This window comes from Vipera ursinii (genome assembly GCF_947247035.1).
Source record: "Vipera ursinii genome assembly, chromosome: 2".
Lineage (NCBI taxonomy): Eukaryota > Metazoa > Chordata > Lepidosauria > Squamata > Viperidae > Vipera > Vipera ursinii.
Window position 1 is genome coordinate 251,060,188 of NC_139513.1, and position 7,858 is coordinate 251,068,045.

Below are 7,858 nucleotides of genomic sequence, written 5' to 3' on the forward strand. Positions count from 1 at the left end.
AGAGATCTGATGGCAGAATGGATTAAGAATTTTGGACATAACATTAATGGAACCACAGGAAAATGTGTGGTTGAAAGGACTGAAATGTAATTATATTATAACTAAAATATTTTTTATAAAATGATGTACCAATGGAATATGATTCTAATAATTATCTAAAATGTGTAAAGATATTTAAAATTTATGTTGGAAACGTAGAAACATTAAGGGCCACTTTATTATGTCTGGTAGATTTGCAAAAAAGCTAGAAAATCCAGGGCTCAAACACTGTACATATAATGTTACATAGAATTTTAGATATCAAACCAGAATTTGTCTTGCTGGGATTAATGGATAGTCAATTAGAAAAGAGCCATAAAAAGGTATTTTAATATGTGATTACTGCTGTGAGTCTATTATATGCACAAAAATGAAAAGACTCAAATACTCACAAACGAAGATTTTGGTAAAGTTGACAAAACTAGCAAAGATAGCAAAATTAACTTCTTTGATTAGAGAAAGATCAAAAATCACATTTATTAGTGACTGGAAACCCCTTTTAGACTTTTTGCTGAAAGAAGAAGGAAAAACTTCTGATTTATGGCTTTGAAGATTAGAAAGGCTATATGGAAAAAAGGAAATCATGATGCAACCTTAGAGAGAGAGAACAAAATATAAATGTACAGTATCTATAACTGCTGTCACTATTTACTATTTTTCTTGATTGCCTTTATTTTCCCTTTTGGTTTTTCATTTATTCATTCATTCAGTTCAGTTCAGTATTTATGATACTCAATTTTCATTGTGCACAGTGATTATAATAATAATAAAAAGAAATAACAGTTGAATAGTCACAACTCAGTTACACATGTTTATTGAGCAACTTGGAAATCATAACTTGCCACTTCTTCCTCAGTCAGATCAGTTATTAATGGAAAGAACTGCAAGAGGAATTGTATCTGCATGTTGAGCAAGAGATTCCCCCCAAAAAATTAAAAATAAAATAAAACTCCAGAGGTCCATAATCCCTCTCCCCCTTTGTGGTGATTTCATCTAGCAAGTGTAATTAAGTACTACATATTTTTTTCTTTCTTTCAGTAAGGTAGTTACTTCTCCCTCCTTTTTTCATAACTGTAAGCCAAAGAAGAAAGAATTAACATTTTGGCAGGCAATTTATTTATTTTTATTTTTATTTTATTTTTATTACATTTATATCCCGCCCTTCTCCGAAGACTCAGGGCGGCTTACAAGCTTAGCAGTAGCCTTCATTCTATGTATATGCCTGCTTGTTAGGGCTTTCACACACACCCCAAGCGGCATTATTACAAAGTCAGCTTAATTGCCCCCAACAATCTGGGTCCTCATTTTACCTACCTCGGAAGGATGGAAGGCTGAGTCAACCTTGAGCCTGGTGGGATGCGAACCTGCACTAATTGCAGGCAGCTGGTGTTACTTAAGGAGGCATCAGCCCACTGCTCCACCAAGGCTCTTTCCTTTGGCTGAAAGAGATATGGTGGCAGTTCTGTGGCTATTTCCCACCCCCCTCTGTTGTAATAGCAACTGTGCATTATAAAACCTTTCCTTCATGTGTATTTTGCATAGAGAACAAGCGTGAGTAGTATTTGGTAGATGTTGATTAAAATTTGCTTAAGAGGATCTGAAAAGAACAAAGGAAATAATTGATTTCTTAACTACAACTCATACACTGGGAATTAGGTGGGTTTTTTTTAGAATGTTCTAAGCTTATAGAAATGTTCGGCAGGCGTCCCACATGTGCCCTATATGTACCATATAGCTAGGTGTATGTCCTGCTGAGCCCCTCAGTTTCTCAATCTGACATGGGAGGACCAAAAGAACAGGATCATTTGAGGCCAAGTAGGATGTATATGTGTGTGAATTCATAAATAACCACTTAAGGAAGTATGGGCACAGATTACTAATCAGTTGTTTTTTTCATCGTGCTCTCTGTGATTCAAATGAATGATTAGCACTCTACTTACCTAAAGTAAACCTGACTGCTATAAGAGGACAGTCCTTCCAAGAGTGCTTCCTCTAGAAATGAAGGTCTAGATTATAATAAAGGTGGAAGACTGAAAACATGCAGCCTTCTCTCATTCTTCTAATAAAAAGTGGTAAGATGTCAATACTTTGGTTGCATTTGTGAGGAGACCATAAATTAGAAAAGGAAACGGATGTTTGGAAAGTTTCTAACATAGCTTGATTGCTCATAGGATGACCACAAACTTTATATGGACCTTGAAAATTCAAGGATAAGCATTGATCCTGGTGGATGGAACCATATAGTTTAGGTAGGAGGCAAGAATATGATGGACATTCAACAATGGAAGCAATGTTTTCAACCCATATATTTTTTATATTTTAATTAATAGGCATATAATCATAGATATAAATCCTTCAAGTCAGCGCTGACTTCTGGAATCTCTTGGACTAGTTTTCTTAGCAAGATTTTCAGAAGTGATTTTCCTTCCTTGTTTCCTAGGGCTGAGAGAGAGAGAGAGAGAGAGAGAGAGAGAGAGAGAGAGAGAGAGAGAGAGAGAGAGAGAGAGAGAAGAGAGAGAGAGAGAGAGAGAGAGAGAGAGAGAGAGAGAGAGAGAGAGAGAGAGAGAGAGACTGGCCAAAGATCACCCAGATGCTTTGATGCCTAAGGCAGAACTTGAACTCATAGCCTCCTGATTTCAAGCTGGTGCCTTAACCACTACCATAAACTGGATAATATATAGTGCTCTTATTTTCTTATTTATTTAAATTGTAATTGTAGATTGTGCACATTTTAACATTTTCTCTTATGTGAGGGCTGCTAGACCGTGCCAGAATATCGATGTATCTATCATCCAGCCAGCCACCCATCTTAAATTGTTCAATTACTTTAAGTTGAAGCTTCTGAACTTTGGGCATCTGCAGTTACAAAATCTAATTTGGGATTTTTAATAATTTAGCAACTTTCTACAAGAGGATGGTGATAGAACGTTTGCTCACTCTACAATATTGTAGATGCCTAGAGGAGATATCCTTTGGGTTTAACAGGCTTTTGAGGCAACATTTACATTTTATTTTAGTTGGAGAGAAATGTTTTTGATCCAAAAAAATTATGTAGTGCTATCCATGGTCCTGATTTCATCTGCTCTTCACGTAAGATAGCTTTTATTTCAACTTAGTTTATTGTATTTTCTGGACTGGATTTTATTTGGACAATCTCATCAATCTGCATATTCTACCTGAACTGGATATTCATTAAGACTGGTCTTATAGTATGTCATTGATTTTTCTCATTAATCTTGAGTAACTTTAGACTATAATACACATCAGGCAGATATTTACTTTCATTAATTACTGGGATAGTACCAATAGAAGAGAATATATGTAGGTCAGGGTTGAACTGTGGAGTCCTTAGTGATGTCTGAGCTTGGCTGCTTTCATGCAGATTTTCATTACCCAACTAGGTACCATCTTCCCAAAGGAGTGGGGTTTGCTCTCTTTTTATATACAATCCCTTGCCTTGTCAGTGTTTGGTGGAGGTGTTGTTTTCTCCTTGGTAGCTCCTTGATTAGGTTATTGTTCACTGTTTGATTGTTGTCTGCTGTAGCTCCTGGTTATCTGGATATTGATTGTTTTCAAGGAAGTGATCTGATCTTTCTGTTTCCTATTTAGCTTTTTACTGTTTCTTTTGAAAATGTGTTTTTTCTTTATGTGCCTATTGATATCTGATTTGTTTTTTGAGACTATGTTCCTGGAGAATCAATACTGAATAGGTTACATTATGTCATAATTGAAATAAATCAAAATTTCAATTACAAAATTTCAAAGACTTTATGCTAAGAGAAACCCAAATTTCAGATAGGGCTGTGTAAAGAATTATAGTATATAAATAATTCAAAAATAAAATAACAGTCCAATACCATCTTTCTATTACACTTATGAATTGTTTTTGAGCTATGTCTTCATCTTATTTTTATTCCTTAATATTATAGAAGAACATGAAAGGAATTTAACATCACTTTCTACATACATACAAAGACATATTAGTTAAACCCAAGCAAAAACTATGTGTGGATATGTTGTAAAGGATATAATACAAATTTAATTTACTTTATTTCTGAAATAGATAATAAGCTGAAACCTGCACTTTCCATAATGTTGCAATGTAGCCAGCCTCCCCCCTTTTTTATTTGTTATTTTTTTGCAGGGCAGCATCGGGGCTAATCAAAAGGAGTACTGTATATCAGGGAAAGTGCATATACAGCTGCATAGATTAAGGGTAATTGCTGAGAAGAACATATTATATGCAGAAAAATATCACTTACAAAATGTATTTGGGAAACAAATACATGTATTAGGGAACAAAATTACAAACTTATTATGAAATGAGTTAGAATGGATTTAGTCTTGTAAAAATAAGAACTCTTGATACACTGAAATGGGATAAAGTCATTCTTTTGTTTAGCATTAGAGGAAGTCTGGGATTTTGTTCTTTCTATTAAGTTGGTAAGTAAGCACAGATCTTATTTCAACAATTGCTATATATTAACATTAGAAAAACTAAGAAAACCAGAACAATAAATTTCACACATTTGAGGTGCAGAATAGCAAAAAAAAAGAACAAATATTAAAAAAAAGTAATTGATTGCGATTTTGCTTGATAAGAAGTTCAGTTTACATGAACAGGAGTGTATTGAAAGACAGCACAACACATTACATACAAAGATCTCAACAGAACACCTGATGATATTTGCTTGAACTTGCCATTTGTAAGAAAAGAATTGATTTCACTGTACACTTTTATATCCTAAAATAGAAAAATAACTTTCCTTAATTCAGTTAAAAACATCTTAGCATTTCTAGATGTATTTTAAACATTGAAAATGAAACCTTTTGCAATTTGTTATCTTCAAAGTAAATAAAGTCAAGTCTCCTTTCACTGGAACTTGATTCGTAGTGATTTCACGGATGCATCCATTCTGTTTCCTTGATAACAGTGTGGATGTGTTTTGTTTTCCGGACGTTGTTTCAACTTCCCATAGCTTTGAAGTTCCTAGTTATTTTCATTCCACTACTAAGAAAGGAAGCACTATTAAGCTTCTAATCCCAGAAAAAGTCAGCCAGGTGTTGATATCTTTTTCCTCCTCTATTTCAGAAGCATTGTAAATTTTCCTTCATCTTTCCACAACACATTCTTATTCACCTTGATGGAAATGAAATCATTTTTTTTCAAAGAAAGTACATTTGGTGAATTTCTGATGGGCAGGATATAGGATTTATATTCTTCTCTTAGTCACAAGGTAGCTAAGAGTGTAGAGAACTGCTGTGCCTACTGTTGGAAAATCATGTTTTCAGCAGCCTGCAGCCTCTTTGCCATCTCAAATTTCCCCCTCCCCCCAAAAAATGGCATCATAAGGAAGTGGTTTTTATAAGGCTTTACCACATCAAGGAAACAGCAAGAGATAGCTAGAAAAAAAAAACCAGAGCAGATGTGCTATCATATGACAATGCAGCACCCTCAAAGGCACACCTAAAATGAATTTCAAGGCAACACTAAAACACTCTGAGAATGAGACTAAAGAAAGGGATGGGAGATTGCAGAAGAAATAATATTTTGGGAAACTAGAAATAGATTAGAGTATCATACTGACATCAAGCTCCTTCCGTCTAATCAGTTGAACCCTTTTTTGCTTTATTCTGATGCAACAAAGTTCCTTTCTACATGTTTGGCCTTATGGAAAACTTGTATTAAATTCATACCTCCACCCCACCCACCCCTTCACACCTGGATTATTTTTAAAATTACATCTTTTCAATACATTGTTAACTTTTATGTTTTTGTCTCTTCCTTATGATTGAATGGATTAGTGTGTTAAGGATGTCAATCTCCCGAGAGTCCTGCCAAGCTAGAAAGAAATTCCATTGCTTCTAGAATTATGAGATAACATAATGTGATTTTACCCTTTGCTATGTTTAATGTATTAAAACATGTCTTTGGAAGGAAAGGCCTTCATTTCTTCAAAAGATAAGTTACACAATGAGATTGATTTGGTATGAAATTAAAGTCTCATACTCTCATGTCATGATTTCAGAGGTTTCACAGTATCAAGGCTCAATAAAAATGAGAATCATCTTCAATTGTTTCCTGATGTAATTATTCATTTTAAAACATCATTGCAGAAGTGTGCAATCAAGAAAATGGGCTCAAGCTTTCATATGTATTTTAATTTGTCGGTAAAAGACTTGACCACAGCTGCATATTGGGGATTATGTATTATACTCTTACTGTTTCATGAATGTGAATCCAATGTTACAGATGTCTCTGCAGTGTCTTAATATGAGCTTCTGCTAATTGTAAGAGGATATATCGAGAAAAAAATGTGAAAAAAGAATAGTAGAATCTCTGGGAATTAAAACTAGCTTATTTTACTGTGCCAAGTAATTCCTCATCTACCTCTCTGTGCTACAGCTTCAAAAAAAAACCACCTTTCCTAAACTTTACCAGCAGCCCACATGCATTTTCTTATTGTTCAGCTGCTTACCCTGATTATTTAAAGAGCATGAGGGTGGGAAGGGTTGGTATCAAGTAGTATAGGGTATGAATTTTCAAAGAATTCCTTTCCTCATGCTAAGAAGAGAAGACTTCCATTCAACTTGTAGAAATACAGTAATGTCACTGTAGATTCTGCAGTGTTCATTTATTGTGTGCGCAAATACAATTGTATGCAATTTTGTCCATACAGGTGCCTTTGTTATGTATTAATCTTGCCCCCCCTATAATAATCCTTAATAAATCAAAGGAAATCCTCACAGCACTGGCCAGTATAAACAAACAACATGCAGATGGGCTGTATTTCCTTGAATTGCTATAATTTGAGGTGACATAATTAAAAGTCTGATAAACATTTCAGTCCAAAATGTGTTTGAGTGGAAGCAAGTTCTCTTTAAAGCATTAGCCCATCCCCCCACTTCAAGTTTATTGTGTTTGAGAGCAAGTTATGAGCAGAACTATTTTTCAAGCTTTTCTGTCAACAAAAAGCAATTTCATCTAGAAAATCATTTGGGTCTCACACTAATGCAAATAGCTCCCTGGTATTTGTCAAACCAGCCCCCTTTTTTCTGGCTAGAGTAAAAGATGGCATTACTTTCAATGTCACATTAATTTTCAAGAATCAATTTCTTAAAATAGGCACACCTTTTTTCAAGCTCACTTAGCAGTCTGGAAAAAAAGGAGAAGTTACTTAAAGGACCATGTTGAGCATTGAATACTTCCTGAAGAGTGTGCCCACAAAATGTATTGGCTTACTGTGCTTCTAAAAGTAATAAGATCTGTGAATTAGGATATCTTCAACCAATCAAAACAAGTGTTGGAATTCCTGGACATCTGGTGACAAATGGGCTACAGGGCTCAGGGCTGTCTAGACTAGACTACTGGGGAAAAATATTTACCTGTTGTAAATATAAAAAGATTGAAAACAAAGAAATGATGATTTGTTATTACAGATCACATCCAACAAGAAAAAAATAGCTGAAAACAATGTACCAGTTCTGGAAAGAACAACATCCAGAATCAGAAACAACAGATCAATGTCAATTTATATTAAATAAATATAATATAATATAAAACATGAAATAAGGTATTCACAGAAGCAGAATTGGAAGAATTGCAAAGGTCTACCCAGGGCTAGGAAATCAAAGCCTTGCCAGAAGTAACTGTAAGTAATTGTAAAAGCAAATCAGGCAGAGTTAGCAGTAGAGGAAGTCTTACAGGCTAAACAGCTCCCTGATTGTACGACCAATCATAGAAAAAATAGTGACTTGAAGAAAGGTAAAGATAGACCTTAGTATTTGGGTCAATCAGATTAGGCGGTATTTATTTAGC